Source organism: Apium graveolens, chromosome 6 (genome assembly GCF_009905375.1).
Source record: "Apium graveolens cultivar Ventura chromosome 6, ASM990537v1, whole genome shotgun sequence".
NCBI classification, from domain to species: Eukaryota; Viridiplantae; Streptophyta; class Magnoliopsida; order Apiales; family Apiaceae; genus Apium; species Apium graveolens.
In genome coordinates this window covers 82,475,834-82,500,598 of record NC_133652.1, presented here as the reverse complement: position 1 = coordinate 82,500,598, position 24,765 = coordinate 82,475,834, and the positions used below count along the sequence as shown (strand labels likewise).

Below are 24,765 nucleotides of genomic sequence, written 5' to 3'. Positions count from 1 at the left end.
TACAATTATATATATTATTTAATTGTGGCAGTCAGTACCAATATCAGTCCCAGACTCAGACTGCCACAATTTTGATAAGGATAAATCAGAAGAGTGCATCCAACCAAAGTAGATATGGGCATTGTATGATGAAGAAGATGGCATGCCTCGATTGTACTATTTGATTCGAGAAGTCATATCGCTACAACCATTCAAGGTCCATTTCAGCTAGCTTGAGCTCCAAAACTAATATTGAATTTGGATTAGTGAATTGGCTGGATTCAGGGTTTACTAAATCTTGTGGACATTTTGGAGTAATGAACACATACATTCTTGATCAAGTTAATATATTTCTCATCATTTGAGTCGGGAGAAGGCTGGCAGCGGGGGATATGTTAGGATTCATCGAAAAAGGGGAGACATATGGGCAGTATATTGGAACTGGTCAACAACATTTATGTGGAACACGAGGCCTAAGATTACTAACTATATACTAAATAAATGGTTGCTATAAAGCCTATCATGCAAAAATATATGAGGAGAATTGAACCTTGACATGATTATGATTTTACAAACTATACATTGTACTAAAATATGTAGTTAGTCTTCAAAATATTTTATATTTGTAAATTTAAGGAAGAGTGGGATGGTATTAAATTGTTTACGTCATGAATTCTCCTCATATGGTGGTACTAAGAAAGAATAAGGTGCTTTTAACATGGGAATACTTGTTTGTTAACTACTTCTCTTATCGGATATGAATAATAATAAAACTAATAACACATGTAAATTGAAATGCAATAACTCAGTTGTACATTGCTCGTACTATAGGCCTTCAAAATTCACAACATATGTTCAAAAATACAAAAATCCATAACATGTCCTTGTATTGTACTTTAAAACACATGCAATATAGCAGAATATCTAACATGATTAATTAGTGAAACTACTTAGGAGAATCTGATAAGTGGCATTTTATACCACTTAGAACGTCTTAAAATGGCTTAAATTGGTGTCTTGAAATCAAGTATTTTGTGTATTTGATGCGTTTTTCTAGTGTTTATGCATTTCAGGGTATTAGTTGCATTTCGGAGGAGGAATCATCAAGAATAAGCCTTGGCATGTGTTCACCATTGCGAGAGGAAAAGAACGGGCAGATTACGGCGAAGAAACGGAGCAAACCTAGAATTTTTCCAGTAGGGTCCTGCGCGCCCGCGCAGCAATGCTGAGCGGCCGCGCAGCAGCCTTGCGCGCCCGCGCAGAAATGCTGAGCGGCCGCGCAGGGTCGGGAAAAAAGCTGAATTATTTTAGACTTCTACTTCTGTTTGGCTTCCAACTTCTATGTAATCTGAGTTTTATGGGACTATTATATAAGCAGATTTGAGACGTTTTCATAGAGAATATGAAAGAGATTATGTTTTAGATTGTGTTTTGCGCAAGAAGCGAAGGAGATAAGGAAGAAGACCGATTTAGCACACCGCAACGAAGAGGAAGCATATATTCTTGTGATTCTTGTTTCGTTGTAACGTTGGATGCTAGTTTTCTTGCTTTGACTTATTTACTCTTGTGACGTACTCTGTTTTAATATAATTAGTTTAGTTATTATTTTCTTGTGTCGTTTATCATGATTTCATATGAACCCATGATGGCGATAAGTTCTATTATGGGCTAATCGTGATCATGGGGTTGCAACGGATTTATTATGAAATTCTTTAGTTAATTGTTTAATACTTTAGTGTGTGATGATTACATGATATCTAGTATTGGTTGTGCGTATTCGTCTTATGTGCGTCGCGAACATATAAGACAGGGTGTTAATCTCTTGTGAAGCGACGGTGGATCTTGAGATTTAGAACTTGCCATGCTAGCATAGGTTCATGTACGTTGTGCATGATTAGTGGGTAACTCTAACAGTTTTATTTGCCTTATGTAATCAAAAGGAATAACTTGTGCTTAAATCGTTGTGTCAATTTCTGTAGACATATAGGAACTCAACATAATTGATGACTATTCAACTTCTATCTTAATTGTGGATGATTGGTAGAATGGTATTAGTACAATGAAAGTTGGCTTTTATCAGTTTCGTGTTATTCGATTAATATCATCACTGTCACATGCTAAAGGTAATAACAATGGCTATAGAAGGAAGTAATAATGAAGTTGTGATCTCATGAGTGTTTTATTATTGATAAATTGAAGTGTTAGTTAAGTGGTTAAGTAAGTAGTTAATTATAGTTAATATTTAATCAACAATTTTAAGTGTTATCTTAACATTGAGAAGTAATCATACATTGGTGAGTGAGTTTAATTAGACAATAACTTAGTCTGAGTCTCTGAGGGAACGAACTAGAAAGTATTCTATATTACTTGCGAACGCGTATACTTGCGTGAATATTAGTGCGTGATTTCGCCCTAACAAGTTTTTGGCGCCGCTGCCGGGGACTCGGCGTATTTGTTTAGTTTATGTACTTACCATAATTGGTCATTAGGACTCAGTGATTAGGACGTAGTAGTTAATTACTCTTTTCGGTTGTGTTTCAGGTACTTTAGCAAGCGTTTATGCAAACTCGTTCTCGTGCTCGCAAGAGGACCTTAGATACAGCTGAGGAGAAAGACGAAGTTCTTGATACTCCGGAGAAGTTAGATTTTGAGGATTCGGATTCAGGAACTGAGCAGAAAGAACCAGTAAACATGGGAGATCGTATTGTTCAAGCTGATCCAGCTCTTATGGATTTTTCTCGGCCTAAAATTGATGACATTCAGTCAAGCATCCTTCATCCGGCTATTCAAGCTAACACCTTTGAAATCAAGCCGGGCACTATTCAGATGGTGCAGAATTCTGTTTCTTTTGGAGGAGCGGCAACTGAAGACCCCAACATGCACATTAGGAATTTTGTCGAGATCTGCAGCACTTTTAAGTATAATGGCGTGACTGATGAGGCTATCAAGTTGAGGCTTTTCCCATTCTCACTGAGGGATAAGGCTAAAGACTGGTTACATTCTGAACCAGCTAGGTCCATCACTACGTGGCAAGATCTTGCGCAAAAGTTTCTGGTGAAGTTTTATCCAATGGCAAAGACTGCTACTATGAGGAGTGCTCTTACTCAGTTTGCGCAGCAACCTACAGAATCTATGTGCGAGGCTTGGGAACGCTACAAGGAAATGTTGAGAAAATGTCCACATCATGGAATGCCGGATTGGATGGTAATCACTGGTTTTTATAATGGTTTGGGGGCCCAATCTCGGCCCATGCTCGATGCAGCAGCTGGAGGCGCCTTATGGGCTAAAAGCTATACTGAGGCGTATAATCTTATCGAGACGATGGCTGCAAATGAGCATCAAAACCCAACTCAGAGGATGACGTCAGGCAAGGTAGCAGGTATTCTGGAAGTTGATGCAGCCACCGCTATTGCAGCCCAGCTCCAAGCGCTATCAATGAAGGTTGATTCTTTGGCTACGTATGGAGTTAATCAAATAGCTCTGGTTTGTGAGCTTTGTGCAGGTTCTCATGCTACGGATCAGTGTTCTCTTGTCAACGAATCTGTTCAGTATGTGAATAATTATCAGCGACAACAGCAGCCTGTGCCAGCAACCTATCATCCTAACAACAGAAATCATCCAAATTTCAGCTGGGGGAATAATCAGAATGCTATTCAGCCACCATATCAGCAAGGAGTGAGTAAACAGTTTAACCCACCTGGATTCCAGCAACCACAGCAGTATGCTACAAGGTAATCATATCCTCAACAGGGAAGTGTAGCTGCACCTACTAGTGCTGATTTTGAGGAACTTAAGCTATTGTGCAAGAGTCAGGCGGTTTCTATCAAGACCTTGGAAAATCAAATCGGTCAATTAGCCAATGCAGTGCTCAATCGTCAACCTGGCACTCTTCCCAGTGACACGGAAGTACCAGGCAGGAAGGAAGCTAAAGAGCAAGTCAAGGCTATTACCTTAAGGTCTGGAAAAGTAGCTGATGCTGAAAAGGCAAAAGAAGTCGAAGCTGAAGTTAGAGATGAAAAATCTAAGCAAAAGGAGAAAGTGGCGGAACCAAGGAAGACTACTGTTGAACACACTCTGCCTGAGGCTAATACAGGGGAGAAATAGCTCTATCCTCCACCACCTTTTCCTAAGAGATTGCAGCAACAAAAGCTGGATAGACAGTTCGGGAAGTTTCTGGAGGTGTTCAAGAAACTTCACATCAATATACCTTTCGCTGAGGCTCTGGAACAAATACCTAGTTATGCGAAGTTTATGAAGACTATTCTTTCAAGGAAGGTGAAACTGGATGACCTTGAAACCGTTGCTCTCACGGAAGAATGCAGCGCTGTTCTGCAGCAAAAGTTACCACCAAAACTGAAAGATCTAGGAAGCTTCACCATTCCTTGCACCATTGGCAATCTAACTTTTGACAAGTGCCTTTGTGATTTGGGAGCAAGCATTAATCTGATGCCCTTGTCGATCTTTAAAAAGATGGATCTGCCTGATCCAAAACCCACATACATGTCGCTACAATTGGCGGACCGTTCCATTACTTACCCAAGGGGCATAGTTGAGGATGTGCTCGTCAAGGTGGATAAGCTCTTCTTTCCTGCAGATTTTGTTATTCTGGATTTTGAGGAAGATAAGAAGATTCCCATAATCTTGGGGAGGCCTTTCTTGGCTACTGGCCGTACCTTGATAGATGTGCAAAAAGGGGAACTTACTATGCGGGTCCAAGATCAGGATGTGACCTTCAACGTATTCAAGGCAATAAAATTCCCTACAGAAGATGAGGAGTGTTTAAAAGTGGATGTGATTGATTCCGCAGTTACTTCGGAACTCGATCACAAGCTAATGTCTGATGCATTGGAAAAGGCCTTAGTGGGGGATTTTGACAGCGATGATGAAGATAGCAACGAGCAATTACAATATCTGAACGCTTCTCCATGGAAGCGAAAGCTCGACATACCATTTGAATCTCTTGGTACTTCTGACCTTAAGAATGCTGAAGGGAAGCTCAAACCATCAATAGAGGAAGCACCTACCTTGGAGCTCAAACCATTACCTGAACACTTGAGGTATGCTTTTTTAGGTGATTCATCTACGTTACCTGTTATTATTTTAGCTGACCTTTCAGGTAGTGAGGAAGACAAGCTCTTAAGGATTTTGAGAGAATTCAAATCAGCTATAGGATGGACCATAGCAGACATCAAGGGGATAAGTCCTTCATATTGTATGCATAAAATTCTGTTAGAGGAAGGTAGTAAGCCAACTGTGGAACAGCAGCGAAGACTGAACCCGATCATGAAGGAGGTGGTGAAGAAAGAAATTCTGAAATGGCTAGATGCAGGCATCATTTATCCTATTTCTGACAGCTCGTGGGTGAGCCCCGTGCAATGTGTACCTAAGAAAGGAGGTATCACTGTGGTCGCAAATGAAAAGAATGAGCTCATCCCTACTCGAACAGTTACAGAATGGAGAGTATGCATGGATTATAGAAAATTGAACAAAGCCACAAGGAAGGATCACTTCCCTCTCCCATTCATTGATCAAATGCTTGACAGATTGGCAGGACATGAGTATTTTTGTGTTCTGGATGGTTATTCCGGGTATAATCAGATTTGTATTGCACCAGAGGATCAGGAAAAGACTACCTTCACTTGTCCATTTGGTACATTTGCTTTTCGTAGAGTTTCGTTTGGGTTATGTGGCGCCCCGGCCACCTTTCAGAGATGTATGATGGCTATATTCTCAAACATGATTGGAAATAACGTCGAAGTGTTCATGGATGACTTCTCCGTCTTTGGACACTCATATGATGAATGTTTGAATAATCTGCGCGTCGTACTCAAAAGATGCGTGGAAACTAATTTGGTGCTTAATTGGGAGAAATGTCATTTTATGGTGCGTGAAGGCATTATCCTTGGGCATAAGGTCTCTAGCAAAGGTCTGGAGGTGGACAAGGCCAAGGTGGGAGTCATTGAAAATCTTCCCCCACCTAATTCGGTGAAAGGAATCCGTAGTTTTCTCGGTCATGCGGGTTTTTATCAGCGATTCATCAAGGACTTTTCAAAGATATCTAAGCCGTTGTGCAATTTACTTGAGAAAGATGTGCCTTTCAAATTTGATGATGAATGTTTGGCAGCATTCGAGACTCTCAAGGAGAGTTTGATCACGGCACCAGTTATTACAGCACCAGATTGGACAGAACCGTTTGAGATGATGTGTGATGCGAGTGACTATGCGGTAGGTGCAGTTCTGGGATAGCGCAAGAAAAATCTCTTCCATGTGGTCTACTATGCGAGTAAGACTTTAAATGGGGCCCAATTGAACTACACCACTACTGAGAAGGAGCTTTTGGCTATAGTCTTTGGCTTTGAGAAATTTTGATCTTATCTGCTTGGTATGAAAGTAACAGTATTCACTGATCATGCAGCTATTTGCTATCTGGTTTCTAAGAAGGATTCGAAGCTGAGACTCATTCGTTGGGTGCTTTTACTTCAGGAATTTGAGTTAGAGATCAAATATAGAAAAGGTACCGAGAATCAAGTAGCTGACCATCTCTCTAGGTTGGAGAATCCCGATTCTACTTCACAAGATAGGACGTTAATCAATGAATCTTTTCCGGATGAGCAGTTGTTTGCAATTCAAGAGGAAGAACCATGGTTTGCAGATATTGTAAACTATCTTGTCAGCAATATAATGCCGCTTAATTTGACATCCGCTCAAAAGAAGAAGTTTCTGCATGAGGTGAAGTGGTATATGTGGGATGAACCATATTTGTTTAGACAGGGAGCTGATCAGATCATCAGGAGATGTATCCCGTTCTGTGAGACGGAGGGGATATTACGAGACTGCCATTCCACGGTTTATGGTGGACACTATGGAGGTGAGAAGATGGCAGCTCGTATTCTACAAGCAGGTTTTTTCTGGCCTACTTTGTTCAAGGATGCTCATCAGTTTGTTTTAAGGTGTGATCGTTGCCAAAGAGTGGGAAATTTGTCAAGGAAGGATGAGATGCCATTAAATGTGATGCTTGAAGTCGAGGTCTTTGATGTATGGGGAATAGATTTCATGGGGCCTTTTATCTCATCTTGCAATAATCAGTACATCTTGCTGGTAGTCGATTATGTCTCAAAATGGGTCGAAGTTAAAGCTTTACCGACAAATGATGCAAAGGTAGTACTAAATTTTCTTCATAAGCAAATTTTCACAAGGTTTGGAACGCCTCGGGTAATCATAAGTGATGAAGGATCGCATTTTTGCAACCGTAAGTTCACTTCTATGATGCAGCGTTATAATGTGAATCATCGAGTAGCTACTGCCTATCATCCGCAAACAAATGGTCAAGCGGAAGTATCTAACAGAGAAATAAAGCGCATTCTAGAGAAGGTTGTTTGTCCGTCAAGGAAGGATTGGTCTTTAAAGCTCGATGAAGCTGTTTGGGCTTACAGAACAGCATACAAAACTCCACTTGGGATGTCACCGTTTCAGTTGGTGTACGGTAAGGGATGTCATCTACCGGCGGAGCTTGAGCATAAGGCCTACTGGGCATTGAAGAAATTGAACCTGGATTTAGATGCAGCTGGTAAGAAAAGAATGCTTCAGCTTAATGAACTTGATGAATTTCGACTTCAAGCGTACGAGAATAACAAAATGTACAAGGAAAAGGTGAAGAGGTGGCACGATAGGAAGCTACATCCTAAGTTATTTGTGCCAGGGCAACAAGTTCTGTTATTCAACTCTCGGCTCCGACTTTTTCCTGGGAAGTTGAAATCAAGGTGGTCTGGACCTTTTATTGTCAAAACTGTGTTTCCACATGGAGCGGTGGAAATTTTTGAGAATGATTCGGACCAAGCATTCAAGGTTAACGGTCAGCGGTTGAAGCACTACTATGGGGACATGGCAAACCGAGAGGTGGTTAGTGCCATTTTGTTGACTACTTGAGAAAGGTACGGAACGTCAAGCTAATGACGAAAAAGAAAGCGCTGCGTGGGAGGCAACCCATGAATTGTTGTTACAGGATCCCTTAGAAGTTAATAACCTATCCAAAAATACAAAAAAAATCAGAAAAAGGGGCTGGAATTTTTTTTTCCAGAGACCCTCTGCGCGCCCGCGCAGCTATGCTGAGCGGCCGCGCAGCTTGCTGTGCGCCCGCGCAGAAATGCTGAGCGGCCGCGCAGGGGTCGAGTTCCAGAAAATTTTTTACAGTTCAGAAAAAAAAAAAAAACAAAAACACAAAAACCCATCACAGCCCATAAACCCACGAATTCTTTTCCCATTACCCCATGATTTTATCCCTCAACCCCACTCCTAATCTAATTTAACCTACTCCACACACTATATATACATACACCTATCCTACATATCTCCCACAAACTTCCTACACTTAAACCCTCTCATAAACATCAAAAATCAGTTCTTACACACTTTTATTCACAAATCAATGGCACCCAAGAGAGCACGCACTATTGACAGCAGCAGCACAGTTCCTACTGCTGATTCATCAAGGGGTACTGCTGTAAGGCCTCAGTTAACTGACAGAGCTGCGGAGGAGGAGTACACTAGGCTGTTGGGGAAGCCGATTCTAAAGGAGAGGGGGTTTTTACCATCAGGGAGGGATGGTGAGTTGTTGCCCATGATTGCAGAGAAGGGGTGGATAGCTTTTTGTGAGTCACCCGAAGCAGTACCGATGAGTGTTGTTCGCGAGTTCTACGCGAACGCGAAGGCTGAAAAGAATGGGTTTTCTGTAGTTCGTGGGCTGACGGTTGATTATCATCCTGCGGCGATTCGCCGTGTGATTGGACAGCGAGAGAGGAAGCCCGAGGAGGAGAACTGGAATGAAGAGACTGCTGAGGATTTTGACTTGGATTTGATTTGTGCGACTCTCTGTCGACCGGGCACAGTTTGGAACCGCAGTCCAGCCAATAATGAGTATCGTCACTTTCCGGCGATCGCCATGAACAGGTATGCCCGTGCATGGAATGCATTTATATGTGCTAATATTTTGCCTTCTTCACATGCACACGAGGTCACAGTTGAGAGAGCACAGTTGTTGTGGGGAATTCTGAATGAGGAATACTATGTGGACCTTGGTGAGTTTATCTACCAAGGAATTCTGAAGTTTTTGAGGGGAGCAAAGCATATGAACATCCCTTATGCATCCACGGTTACGAAGCTATGCCGAGCAGTAGGAGTGAACTGGCCGGCTCATGAGCAGTTGCAGTTGCCAGCAGCTCCGATAGATTCTGGCACTCTGAATGGGATGCAGGAGTGGACCGGTGGTGAGCCTGAGGAGCATGGGCTGGGTTATCGTGTTCCAGGAGGGCGTCCAGCACGAGGTGCTACTATGGCTAGGCCAGGGCGTGGTGAGGCTGGTTCTTTGAGAGCTCAGGAGGGTGCTGGGATGGGTGATGCCCAGTATAGGAGGCTTTCACGGCGGATGGATGCCATGTATGAGACGCAGAGCAGGTTTGCTCAGGAGCTCACCCTTGCGTTAGGGACTGCTTTTCGAGGCCTTGGAGCTGGTATCCCGTGGCCAGTTTTTGGTGAGGACTCTGCATACCCGCCGCCTGATACTCCACCCACTGAGGGTGATGATGATGATGACTCCGAGTAGGTATACCCTGTGTTCCTTTCTACTATCTTCACTGGGGACAATGAAGATTTTAAGTTTGGGGGTGGTAGTTAAGGAATATTTTGTGTGTGTCATATAGCTGCATATTCATGATAGTTAGTTCATATAGTTGCATAATTTTTGCCATATAGTTTTTTTTATATAACTTTATTTGTTTGTCATATCATATAGCTCATGCATATACCATGATCCCTTTTGCAATGATTTATCGACTGAATTGTGATATTGATGCGAGTGTAGTGATAGCATTAAAGTGTTATTAAGTTGTGTAGGTTGATATGCATGCTAGAAGCACTTGTATTTTCACTAAGTCTTAGAGAATGCTTAAGGGCTAGATTGTTGTTATGATCTGATTATTTTCGAGGATAATCTATTTATTATGCTTAGAATTTGATAATAGGTTCTTAGTGGTAAAGGCATGAAAAAGAAAAAAAAATGGAGTAAAAATGGAATTTGTTGCTAGTTGTGGCTAGGCGTCAAATGGCTAGTAGCCGGCTCGCATGTTATGCGAGTAGTCTAGGGTTGAGCAAGATGGAGCGAAACGCACTTGCTCAGAAAAGAAAAAAAAAATTTGCATAATTGATCAAGAGTGGGTTCTTTGGGATTCGAGTTATTAAGTTCTTAGGGGACTTTGTGCCTAGTGACCTAAGGCTTTTAGAGTCTGGGATCCGCTAACCTAACGCTCGTTACATGGATACCATTGTATAAGTCTTTTGTGGACCTCACTCATTGCACGGTCAAATAAGCATTTGAGTTGTAAATAAAAAGCACGATTCCGTAGTAAGCTCCAAAGTTCTTGTAGTGTTGTATATCACTTTGTGCCTAGAATTTTTATTCTTTGTATAATCGTAGGATTGCCTTGAGGATAGTCTAGTCATAGTAATTGGTCTAGTTCCGAAGCATATCTGTTAAGCATTTGCACACACCACGTTTCTGGCTGTATGTCCGTTTGCATGAGTTTATTGATCTTTAGTGTCTAACTGCATTCGTTGAGACGTGACAATTTGGTTGGTTAATTGTAGTAAGGGGGATCGTTGCATTTTCATATAGATTGCATTCATGCATATTTTTAGTTGTTTTGAGTCTGTGACGCTTGAGGACAAGCATCGATTTAAGTTTGGGGGTGTGATAAGTGGCATTTTATACCACTTAGAACGTCTTAAAATGGCTTAAATTGGTGTCTTGAAATCAAGTATTTTGTGTATTTGATGCGTTTTTCTAGTGTTTATGCATTTCAGGGTATTAGTTGCATTTCGGAGGAGGAATCATCAAGAATAAGCCTTGGCATGTGTTCACCATTGCGAGAGGAAAAGAACGGGCAGATTACGGCGAAGAAACGGAGCAAACCTGGAATTTTTCCAGTAGGGTCTTGTGCGCCCGCGCAGCAATGCTGAGCGGCCGCGCAGCAGCCTTGTGCGCCCGCGCAGAAATGCTGAGCGGCCGGGCAGGGTCGGGGAAAAAGCTGAATTATTTTAGACTTCTACTTCTGTTTGGCTTCCAATTTCTATGTAATCTGAGTTTTATGGGACTATTATATAAGCAGATTTGAGACGTTTTCATAGAGAATATGAAAGAGATTATGTTTTAGATTGTGTTTTGCGCAAGAAGCGAAGGAGATAAGGAAGAAGACCGATTTAGCACACCGCAACGAAGAGGAAGCATATATTCTTGTGATTCTTGTTTCGTTGTAACGTTGGATGCTAGTTTTCTTGCTTTGACTTATTTACTCTTGTGACGTACTCTGTTTTAATATAATTAGTTTAGTTATTATTTTCTTGTGTCATTTATCATGATTTCAGATGAACCCATGATGGCGATAAGTTCTATTATGGGCTAATCGTGATCATGGGGTTGCAACGGATTTATTATGAAATTCTTTAGTTAATTGTTTAATACTTTAGTGTGTGATGATTGCATGATATCTAGTATTGGTTGTGCGTATTCGTCTTATGTGCGTCGCGAACATATAAGATAGGGTGTTAATCTCTTGTGAAGCGACGGTGGATCTTGAGATTTAGAACTTGCCATGCTAGCATAGGTTCATGTACGTTGTGCATGATTAGTGGGTAACTCTAACAGTTTTATTTGCCTTATGTAATCAAAAGGAATAACTTGTGCTTAAATCGTTGTGTTGTCAATTTCTGTAGACATATAGGAACTCAACATAATTGATGACTATTCAACTTCTATCTTAATTGTGGATGCTTGGTAGAATGGTATTAGTACAATGAAAGTTGGCTTTTATCAGTTTCGTGTTATTCGATTAATATCATCACTGTCACATGCTAAAGGTAATAACAATGGCTATAGAAGGAAGTAATAATGAAGTTGTGATCTCATGAGTGTTTTATTATTGATAAATTGAAGTGTTAGTTAAGTGGTCAAGTAAGTAGTTAATTATAGTTAATATTTAATCAACAATTTTAAGTGTTATCTTAACATTGAGAAGTAATCATACATTGGTGAGTGAGTTTAATTAGACAATAACTTAGTCTGAGTCTCTGAGGGAACGAACTAGAAAGTATTCTATATTACTTGCGAACGCGTATACTTGCGTGAATATTAGTGCGTGATTTCGCCCTAACAGAATCTTGTACAGAATGAGTTGAGTAGCACAATGCTCACACTTAGTGTTCCACAAATGAGACATATTCAAGGTTTTGTTCTATACTTCACCGTCAACACGAAAGTTAGGCTCAACAGTCCTATCGCAGAGAGATAGCCATAATTCTTCTCCATAAGAATGACCTTTTAACTAGTACATTAGGTCTAAATTTCGTGCATTTGGGCAAACCTTGTATACACGCAGAAGATAGTCTATGTCTGTAATGTAAGCATACATCTCTCCAAATAACCAAAAAATTTCTATCAACTTCGACATCATGTCAGTTCTATTGAGAAATTCAAACATCTCCTGGCAAGTCTGACTTCTTTCAAGGCTTCTAAATATAGCTTTAAAGAAAACATAACCGAACAAAGATGGGAAATGATTACCTGATGTAACTACCGAGAAATTTCGCTTGTATTATATTCTAATAAATATGATTTATGTGTATTATTATGTGATTAAGTGTGTTGAGTCATAAAACCTTAACTGCTATGTGCTACGTGTTATCTGTTTTAATCGGAATGTATTTCGGGTATTTATCGAGTATTTTATTATAAGTTATATATTTTATATCAAAATCTATACAACTTAAACATTGTTTTAAAAGCCCATATTTCAAACAAAATCATTAGCCCTATTTTTCCAAGTATGGCCTATACCACATCGATATTCTGAACATCTAGACGTTTTACAAATTTACCTTTTTCGCGAAAAATGACTTTTCCGGATCCCTTCGGGTGTCAAAAACTCCACAAAAATCACATTTTTATTTTTATAAGATCATGAATTTATCCAATATCATTTTTCTTTGCATTTTTGTATTTACAATTTTTGGGAATTTTTGGCATATTTTTTATATTTATTAGATTTTTAAAAATTCATAATTAATAACCAAAATTATAAAAATTGGGGCCAAAAAATTTTATTAGATGTGTAATTGGACCCTTAATTTTATTTAGGGTTATTATTTTGGTTAATATAAACAGTTGAATTATTGTTAATTTTCAGTTAATTAATTATTAAAAAAATCAGAAAAAAATTAAGAAATTCATTGTTGGTGAAGAACAGGGCAGGAATTAAACCATCAATTTGAACGTGATTCTGTTGCTCAAATCTTTCTTGTGAGTAACCAAAACGAAGCTTATGATCCCTGCTTTCTATTCATACCATCAATTTCATGTTTTGTTGTATAGATTTTCAATTCGTATTTTAGGGTTTATGAACTGAAATGGGGGGTTTTTGATTGTGGGGTTATGTATGCTTTGTGTGATTTAATTCATCAAATGATTGCTATAATTAGTTATTCTTGTTCTAGGGTTTATACTATTTTTATTTTAGTTCATTTTTGTATTTGCACGAATCTGGGGTTGTTTTGATTATAGGGATTAGATTATAGAAGTTATGAGCTTTATTTTGAGATATTACTTGTAATTTTTCATGTACGAAATTGTTAGTTTGGGTCTTGGCCGGAATTCTTCTTGTTTTGGTCGGAGAAATCGTTGTATGGATTGATAGGTTACGATGTTGATGTGGTTATGTTCCTGGTGAAATTCTGAACGAAAACCCACAAAGAAACGAATCAAACGATGCATGTTTGCCCTGGAAATCGAGCTCGTCGGACTCTGTTGAAGCTCGCCGGCGTTTGCTCTGTTTTTGGTCGGAGAAGACGATCCACACTGCCGGGATAGAAAAGGACGGTGGGGTTGTGTTCCTGGAGGGTTGGGAAATGAAAACCCTCAACTGATGTCGTCATTTCATCACTGTTTTGGCCGGATTTATTCGCCGGAAAACTCACCGGCGTCGTTGTCGGTGGGGCTGTTCTTGAAGACCCGATTAACCCGGACCCGACCCGTTTATTTTATTTCAGACCCGGTTTTAATCCACCAAACCTCAATTCCATTTTCCAGAAACTGTTTCTGAGTTTTTAATTATTTACTTTTATTTTATAAATCAGAAAATTAGTTTTTGTAAATTCCAAAAAAATCAAAAAAAATCAAATTTAAAATCTGAATTTTTTTATAAATAGTTTCTAAATTATTTTATTAATTTAAAAATTCAAAATTATAATTATTTATTCATTTAGTTAAATATTTATCTAATTATTTATTTAACTATTTATTATTTAATAAATAATTATTTAATAAATAAGATTAAATAATAAGATCGAATAATTCATTTAATGATTCTATAATTAATCAATTAATGCGAGTAAATCGTAATTATTCGAGTTGTGTTTCGATAATTTGGGAATTGGTGTTCGAGCGTTGATTCATTTATTTATGCGATCAGAGTCGTAGTAATTATTCGTATCGGATAATTAATTATAAGTAATCGATTGGATTATATAATTCGTAATAAATTGTAATTAATTCTAAAAGTTAGGGAATAATTATTTTAAAATGTAATAATTCTTAATTAACTATTTAAAAATATAATTAAGGTTTAATTAATTATGATTTATTAATTATAATTGATTTATAATTAATTAAATCTTGTTTATTGCATAATAATTAAACCGTCTATCTGATTTGAGTGAAACGAAGACCCTTAGACTCTGAAAAATGACCTGATTCCATTGAAAATAATTATAAATCATAATTTCTTTTGAAAGTGAGTTGGATTATGATAAATAATTGGTTATAGACCCTATTAGGGGTAGAAATGAGTCTAATAAATCTTGAAAAATTAGGAATCGAACCAGTTAGTGTTTGTTAATGCGAATATAAGTCTAGTATCGATTCTAAAAATAATTATAAGTCTAAAATTAATTATGTTCCTTACGTGCTATGTGATTTACGTGCTTATGTGAACCTTATGTGTTATATAATTATAAGCGAGTCGGATAAGAATCGTATGGGTAGACGATTAGGGCTTCGTGGTATCAACTTGAGATTTGCATATGAAGTAAGTCATCTAAACGAATATCTTTCCTTGATAGTTTCAGTACCAATAAGGCGAATAAAGCAAGAGATAGACAGCTGTGAATCATACGAGGTGAAGTGCGCGCTAGGAAAGTTTTTATCCTATTCTAAGTTCAGAATAGTGAATTACGTCCAACTTCCCATTACAAATACACCATGATAATTCTTTTTCACAAATATTGATACACAATTATTGATCATTTGCTTCTATTTCATTTTGATTCTTGATTTTTCCTAATTCATTGAACTCTCTATTCATATTCCAGTACTTATGACCTTATTTACATATACTCTGATATATCCTGATGTTGGGATATATCGAAAGCATACCGATTGTTCCGGATGCTAAGCTATGGACTGGATGGTTACGATACGGGTCGGGTATTAACCGGACCCTTGATTATTAGGCCATAGTTGCCTGGGTACCCCATATGTTGGTTGGGTCTATGAAGTTGGGTATAGATCTACACTGTATCCTGACTGATTAGCTGGTTATAGTGCATATGTTGGTTCTTGTTTCCAGTCTCGTTCATTTGGCACTCGCCAATAATGACATTTATTGTTATTCTTTACAGAAACAGATGGTTGTTCAAACCAGCAGATTAACGGTTCATTTATCCTTCTCTCTTTACATATATATATATATATATTATTGCAGGCTTGTTGAGCAATTTTGGCTCACCCCCTTTTATTGTTGTTAACCTTGTTTTTCAGTTAAGGTTGAGAATGAAACCTACCAGAACCAGAATAGTCAAGAAGCGGGTCAAGCTGCAGGACCCTCTAATTCCAAGAGTGTTTGTCCCTATCCCAGAAGAGAGCTTTGAGTTGCCAGAGCAGGTATAGCAGGATAAGTGATAGTTGTAATTTGAATAAAAAATGTTTTGTTTAAAATTTGAATAGAATAATGTTTTATAATAAAGAGAGTTCTTGAGACAGGTTGTTTAGAATGGTTTGTAATAAAGTTGGTTTGTCATTCTTGTTTTCAATCCTTAACCTTGAAAAGATCCTGAGTAGTAGTAGTTCGGGGCAATTATTTATTTAAATTATGCTTGTACAGGTTTAGTAAGTAGTTAGTGTTAATAATGCCCAAATCTATACCCCGGATTTGGAGGGTGTTATACCTGATCTATGAGCCAACACTGCGAGATGGTGATGAACAGAGCAGCCCGAGATTCCACAGCCGCAACCACAGCCAGATCCACAGATGTTTGTACCACCAAATCAGCCCGTACTGTTTCCAGCACCATTAGCTATCTATGCCCCTGTGCCTAGGGTATATCAGTTCCTTCAGCATGAGTTTATGGACGAGGTTGTTGAGCAGCCAGTGCCATTGCCTACCAGAGGTTCTCGGACGGATCTTCGCGAGCCCCGTATGGTACCTTACCAGCAATATCAGAGTGAGAGAGAGGAGAGGCGGAGATGGCAGGATCAGTGTAGAGAGATACTCGGATTATTTGAGACTCAGGAGTATGAACCAGTTAGGGCGCTGCAGCCAGATTATATATTGAGGGAGAGACTCCGCCAGATATATAGAGCAGGTTTCTAGGAGATTGCCAATTTGAGACGGGAGGATGTTCGCACCGATGCAGTTTACCGTCGAGCGATAAGGTTGACTGAGGCCTTGTTAGAGGCACTCCAGCAGGATTTAGGTCGAGTGCCACCTGAATTCTGAGTTTAGATGATAGTAGGATGTTGTATTATATGTATTATATATAGATAGATGCAACATAGTATAGTATGACTGATTTGTATGTGTGTAGCCGCTTGTTTTGACCGATAGTAGTAGTAGGATGATTAACCTGATGTAGACTATTTTTGTATCAAGCACTGACACCTGTAGCTGGTGTCATATCTATATATAAAATGAACCTTTTCACCTTTTCTTTTATTTTTAGTCTCTCAAGCATTTATATTTATTTTACTATTTTACCGTTGCATATTTTAAAATGTTGTTTTTTTACAACCATGTTGTACTATTTATTTTTCCAAAAAAAATTCAATTATTTCCAAACGATTTACTTAAACATTGAACTCTTTTAAATTACTCGTCTTAGATACTTTGTAAACTATTTTTCTTTTCAATATCAACTGTTTAAGTTTTGTTTTAATACCATATAAAATTGTTTCTTTATTCATATCACTTGTTTAATAAATTGTGATTAAAATAACCAATTGTTTTATTATCAGAACCATAGCACCAAAAAGAAAAACAAGAACCGAGTCGTCTAATGGCAATACTGAGGGTCAAAAAAACAATAACCAAATGGACCAAATGTTCCACCTTATGCAACAAAAAATGATGATGATGCAGCAACAACAACAGTAATTTCAACAACAAATATTATAACAAACAGTTCGACCAGAACAACAAGCACCACCAGCAGTACATGTTATTACTTTTAAACAGTTCTAGTCGGTGAAGCCTCCAGAATTTGAAGGGTCAGTGGATCCTACTAAGGCAAGAGCCTGGTTAAAAGAAATGGAGAAGGCCTTTGCGTTGGTTAAAGTTGGAGAAGACCAAAAGACGGATTTTGCTAGTTATTTCTTAAAGGGAGAGGCCAATTACTGGTGGGAATCTAAGAAAGCACTGGAAGGCAAAGTTGTAGTGAATTGGGATAGATTTACCGATCTTTTTCTGGAGAAGTACTTTCCTCGTTACATGAAAAATCAAATGAAAATCAAGGTTTTGGAGTTGCAGGGAAATTTGTTGGTCACGGACTATGAAGCCAAGTTCACTGAATTGGCTAGGTTTATTCCTGAGCAGGTAGATACTGATGAAAAGTAAGCCAAGAGGTTTCAGCAGGGATTGAAGCCGTTGATCCGTAGCAGGGTAGCAGTGTTTGAACTGACGACCTATACAGCCGTAGTTCAGAAGGCCATGATTATCGAGGGAGAAAGTGAAACATCTCAAAAGGAAAAGGGACCAGGAAGTTTTCAAAACCGTTCCAATAGAAGGCCTAAGTTTCAAGCCCGGGGAAATGTGAATTTCAGAAGGACAGAGCAGGGCAACCAAAGGACGGGTAACCGACTTCCATCCCCAAATCAACAAAGACTTATCCGACCACCAATACCTGATTGCAGAATATGTGGGAAGAAGCATACTGGAATTTATAGCAAGCCAAACATCACGTGCTTCAAGTGTAAGAAGAAGGGACACTACTCTGGGGAATGTCCGATAGGGAAGGCAGAAGTCACTTGTTTCCAATGCGGAAGAAAAGGACACATCGCCAAAGACTGTAGAGGAGCAGCAATGGTAGCCAACATTCCAAGGGTTTTGGCATTACCTCCACCACCACAGCAGAATCAGCCCAGGGTAGGGACTTTTAATATGTCAGTGAGCCGTGTAGAGTCCGAATGTGGTTGCAGGTACGCTTCATGTGAATTCTGTAAATGCTCAAGTATTGATTGATTTGGAGCTACGAGGACTTTTATTTCTGAAGAATTTATTCCTAAGCTATATTGTGAGATCCAATGGTTAGACGAGACATTAATTATAAAGTTAGCAAATGATGATCAGATTACGGTAGATCGGGTGTGTCCGGGTTACGATATTGAAATAGCGGGACATCATTTTTCAGTTGACTTGATACCTTTCAAGTTAGGAGAATTTGATGTTATTTTAGGAATGGATTGGTTAGCCAGTAATAATGCTCAGATCGATTGCGCGAATAAGAAAATAAATTTACGAACCGAGGAGAATGCAATAGTAACGTTTAAAGGAGAAAATCAGAAGCAGAGATTCTTAACGATGATGCAAACGAGGCGATTGTTACGTCAATGATGCCAAGATTATTTAGCCTATGTATTGGATACAGAAAAATAAAATCTGAAGATCGAAGATATTCCTGTAGTTTGTAAGTTTCCCGATGTCTTTCCAGATGAACTTCCAGGACTACCTCCGGATCGGGAGATCGAGTTCACTATTGATTTAGCACCAGGAACTGAACCAATTTCAAAAGCTCCGTATCAAATGGCGCCTATTGAGATGAAAGAGTTAGCAAAGCAATTGCAGGATCTTCTCGATAGAGGAATCATAAGGCTCGGTGTATCCCCGTGGGGTGCACCAGTGTTGTTCGTGAAAAAGAAGGACAGTAGCATGCGATTATGTATCGATTATCGTGAGCTGAACAAGTTAACTATCATGAACAAATATCCTTTACCCCGAATCGATGACTTATTTGATCAACTGAAAGGAGCGGCATGGTTTTCAAAAATTGACTTAAGATCAGGCTATCATCAGTTAAAGATCAAGACGGAAGATATTCCAAAAACTGCGTTTCGAACGAGATATGGACATTACGAATTTCTTGTGATGGCATTTGGACTAACCAATGCACCATAAGCATTTATGGATTTGATGAACCGAGTATTCAAGAGGTACTTGGATAAGTTTATCATTGTATTTATTGATGACATCTTAATCTACCCGAAGACTGAAGAAGAACATGTAGAGCACTTGAGAATGATGTTAGAAATATTGAGGAAGGAACAACTCTATGCGAAATTTTTGAAATGCGAATTTTGGCTAAAGGAAGTGCAATTTCTAGGACATATCATTAGTGTTGAAGGAATTCAAGTCGATCCAGCAAAGATTGAAGCTATTTTAAACTGGGAGAGACCAAAGACTCTGACGGAAGTCAGAAGTTTCTTGGGATTAGCAGGTTATTACAAAAGATTTGTTAAAGATTTTGCAAAGATAGCTACACCACTGACCAAGTTGACCCGAAAGAATGAAAAGTTTGAATGGAATGAGAAATGTGAAGAGAGTTTTCAAGAATTGAAGAATCGACTAGTAACCGCACATGCTTGTTTTACCTGATGATCAAGGAGATTTTGTCATTTACAGCGACGCTTCCTATCGAGGACTTGGATGTATTTTGATGCAGCATGGCAACGTAATCGCATACACTTCTAGACAACTAAAGTCTCATGAGCATAAATATCCGACACATGACCTAGAACTAGCAGCAATTGTATTCGCCCTGAAACTTTGGAGACATTACCTTTACGGTGAAACATGTGAAATTTACACGGATCATAAAAGTTTGAAGTATATTTTCACGTAGAAAGAACTCAACATGAGACAACGACGTTGGCTAGAGCTAATCAAAGATTACGACGTATCAATCAATTATCATCCAGGCAAAGCAAATGTTGTAGCAGATGCGTTGAGTCGAAAGAAAAGATTGAATCTGTTAACCTCTTCAGAGGAATTGCTCAGAGAATTCGTTAAATTGGAAATTGAAGTTCGTATTCCAGAAAGCTCCACTGAAATGATTACGCAATGACTTTTCAACTAGAATTATTGGAAAAGATAAGAAGATGTCAGGAAGAAGTAATGAATCATGAAATTGACAATTTGTCAGGTGAAGAAATTACCAGCCAGAAAGACGATAAGGGAATTTTTTGAGTTGCTACGAGAATCTGGATACCTAACGTACCGGAATTGAAAGCAGAAATTTTGCAAGATGCTCACAGCTGAAGATATTCAATTCATCCCGGAAGTACCAAGATGTATAGAGATCTAAAGGAAAACTTTTGGTGGCCAGATTTGAAGAAAGAGGTAGCAGAATGGGTCAGTAAGTGTTATACCTGCCAAAGAGTCAAGGCCGAACATCAACGCCCGAGCGGATTACTATAACCACTGGATATTCCAGAATGGAAATGGGAGCACTTAGCTATGGATTTCGTCGTGGGACTTCCAAGGACCAGAGAAAATCATGATGCGATTTGGGTTATCATCAACAGATTAACGAAGTCAGCACATTTCCTTCCAATCAACGAAAGGTTTTCGCCTGACAAGTTAGTACATTTATATCTCAAGGAAATTATGATATATTATGGAGTACCTATGTCCATTGTATCGGATCGAGATCCACGATTTAATTCAAGATTTTGGAGACAATTCCAGGAATGTTTAGGAACCAAGCTAAACATGAGCACTGCTTATCATCGACAGACGGACGGGCAAAGTGAAAGGACTATTCAGACAATTGAAGATATGTTACGTGTATGTGCGATAGACTTTGAAGGCAGTTGGGACGAACACTTACCGCTAGTGGAATCCTCTTATAACAACAGCTACCATGCAAGCATCAGAATGCCACCTTATGAATCCGTATATGGAAGAAAATGCAGATCACCTACATGTTGGGATGAAGTTGGAGAGCACAAAATTCTAGGTCTAGAACTGATTCAGCAAACCAAGGAAAAAGTAGAACTTATTCGAAAGCGACTCAAAGCAGCGCATAATCGATAACGTAAATATGTAGATCCAACCAGAAGGGATGTGGACTATCAAGAAGGAGAACATGTACTGCTAAAGATATCACCATGGAAGGGATTGACTAGGTTTAGCAACAAAGGTAAGCTAAAGCCCAGATACGTCGGTCCATTTGAAATTCTGAAGAGAGTCGGAAAAGTTGTATACGAGTTAGCTTTACCGCCCCATATGCAGTATATTCATAATGTCTTTCATGTGTCAATGCATAAGAAGTATAACCCTGATACAAGGCATGTAATAGAGTATGAGCCGATAGGGCTTCAAGCAGATTTGTCATATATATAACAGCCGATAAGAATTTTAGATCAGCAAGAGAGAGTCTTAAGAAATAAGTCTGTAGCATTAGTAAGAGTCTTGTGGAGAATTCCCGTGGTTGAAGAGTCAACCTAGGAGCTTGAAAGTGAGATGTTAGAAAAGTACCCTCAGTTATTTTCATAGCGTGATTCTGAGGACAGAATACTAATAAGGGGGAGAATGTAACGACCGAGAAATTTCGCTGGTATTATATTCTAATAAAGGTGATTTATGTGTATTATTATGTGATTAAGTGTGTTGAGTCATAAAACCTTAACTGTTATGTGCTACGTGTTATATGTTTTGATCGGAACGTATTTCGGGTATTTATCGAGTGTTTTATTATAAGCTATATGTTTTATATCAAAATCTGTACAACTCAAACAGTGTTTTAAAAACCCATAATTTCAAACAAAATCATTGGCCCTAGTTTGCCAAGTATGGCCTATACCACATCGATATTCTAAACATCTAGACGTTTTACAAATTTACCTTTTTTCGCGAAAAATGATTTTTCCGGACCCCTTCGGGTGTCAAAAACCCCATAAAAATCACATTTTTTTTATATGATCATGAATATATCAAACATCATTTTTCTTTGCATTTTTGTATTATTCACAATTTTTGGGAATTTTTGGCATATATTTTGTATTTATTGGATTTTTAAAAATTCATAACTAATACCCAAAAATTATAAAAATTGGGGCCAAATAATTTTATTAGATGTGTAATTGGACCCTTAATTTTATTTAGGGGTATTATTTTGGTTAATATAAATAGCTGAATTATTGTTAATTTTTAGTTAATTAATTATTAAAAAAATCAGAGAAAAATCAAGAAATTTGTTGTTGGTGAAGACCAGGGCAGGAATTAAACCATCAATTTGAACGTGATTTTGTTGCTCAAATCTTTCATGTGAGTAACCAAAACGAAGCTTATGATCTCTACTTTCTATTCATACCATCAATTTCATGTTTTGTTGTTTAGATTTTCAACTCGTATTTTAGGGTTTATGAACTGAAATTGAGGGTTTTTGATTGTGGGGTTATGGGTTGAAATTGATGCTTGGAATAGCTTTATATGCTTGTTTACAGTCGATTTGTGTGATTTAATTCATCAAATGATTGATGTAATTAGTTGTTCTTGTTCCAGGGTTTATACTATTTTTATTTTAGTTCATTTTTGTATTTGCACGAATCTGGGGTTATTTTGATTATAGGGATTAGATTATAGAAGTTATGAGCTTTATTTTGAGATATTACTTGCAATTTTTCATGTATGAAATTGTTAATTTGGGTCTTGGCCAGAATTCTTCTTGTTTTGGTCGGAGAAATCGTTGTAGGTATTGATAGGTTACGATGTTGATGTGATTATGTTCCTGGTGAAATTCTGAACGAAAACCCATAAAGAAACGAATCAAACGATGCATGTTTGCCCTGGAAATCGAGCTCATCGGACTCGGTTGAAGCTTGCCGGCGTTTGCTCTGTTTTTGGCCGGAGAAGACGATCCACGCAACGGGGATAAAAGAGGACGATGGGGTTGTGTTCCTGGAGAGCTGGGGAATGAAAAACCTCAACTGATTTCGTCGTTTCATCGCTGTTTTGGCGGGATTTATTCACCGGAAAACTCACCGGCGTCGTTGCCGGTGGGGCTGTTCTTGAAAACCCGATTAACCCGGACCCGACCCGTTTGTTTTATTTTAGACCCAGTTTGATCCACCAAACCTCAATTCCATTTTCCAGAAATTGTTTTTGAGTTTTTAATTATTTACTTTTATTTTATAAATCAGAAAATTAGTTTTTGTAAATTCTAAAAAAATCAAACAAAAATCATATTTAAAATCTGAATTTTTTTATAAATAGTTTCTAAATTATTTTATTAATTTAGAAATTCAAAATTATAATTATTTATTTATTTAGTTAATTATTTATCTAATTATTTATTTAATTATTTATTATTTAATAATTAATTAATTATTTAATAAATAAGATTAAATAATAAGATCGAATAATTCGATTAATGATTCAATAATTAATCAATTAATGCGAGTAACTCGTAATTATTCGAGTTGTGTTTCGATAATTTGGGAATTGGTGTTCAAGCGTCGATTCATTTATTTGTGCGATCAGAGTCGTAATAATTATTTATATCGGATAATTAATTATAAGTAATCGATTGGATTATATAATTCGTAATAAATTGTAATTAATTCTAAAAGTTAGGGAATAATTATTTTAAAATGTAATAATTCTTAATTAACTATTTAAAAATATAATTAAGGTTTAATTAATTATGATTAATTAATTATAATTGATTTATAATTAATTAAATCTTGTTTATTGCAGATTAACAGTTCATTTATCCTTCTCTCTTTACATATATATATATATATTGTTGCAGGCTTGTTGAGCAATTTTGGCTCACCCCCTTTTATTGTTGTTAACCTTGTTTTTCAGTTAAGGTTGATAATAAAACCCATCAGAACCCGAATAGTCAAGAAGCGGGTCAAGCTACGGGACCCTCTAATTCCAAGAGTGTTTGTCCCTATCCCAGAAGAGAGCTTTGAATTGCCAGATCAGGTGTAGCAGGATAAGTGATAGTTGTAATTTGAATAAAAAATGTTTAGTTTAAAATTTGAATATAATAATATTTTGTAATAAATAGACTTCTTGAGACAGGTTGTTTAGAATGGTTTGTAATAAAGTTGGTTTGTCGTTCTTTTTTTCAATCCTTAACCTAGAAAAGATCCTAGTAGTAGTAGTTCGGGGTAATTATTTTTTTTTAAATTATGCTTCTACAGGTTTAGTAAGTAGTTAATGTTAATAATGCCCCAAATCTTGTTTAAATAAGAAGGTAATGGTGAAGATGCCAGATGAGAGGATAGTAACGTTTAAGGGCCAGAAGCAGGTAACGAAATTCTTAACGATGATTCAAGCCAAGAAGTTACTACGACAAGGATGCGAGCATTTCGTGGCATATGTGATTGATAGAAGTCAGGAGCCAGTAAAACTTGACGATATTCCAGTAGTTAATGAATTTTCAGACGTGTTTCCTGATGAGTTA

The 24,765-nt window shown here is 37.9% G+C and overlaps 1 non-coding gene across 1 annotated transcript; it reads right to left on the bottom strand.

Moving 5' to 3' along the window:
• Positions 1-3,063: 3,063 nt before the first annotated feature.
• LOC141669195 (small nucleolar RNA R71) lies at positions 3,064-3,170 on the bottom strand. The gene has a single exon (XR_012553486.1). It is a non-coding gene; the product is annotated as a small nucleolar RNA R71 (small nucleolar RNA).
• Between the last annotated feature and the right edge of the window lie 21,595 nt (positions 3,171-24,765).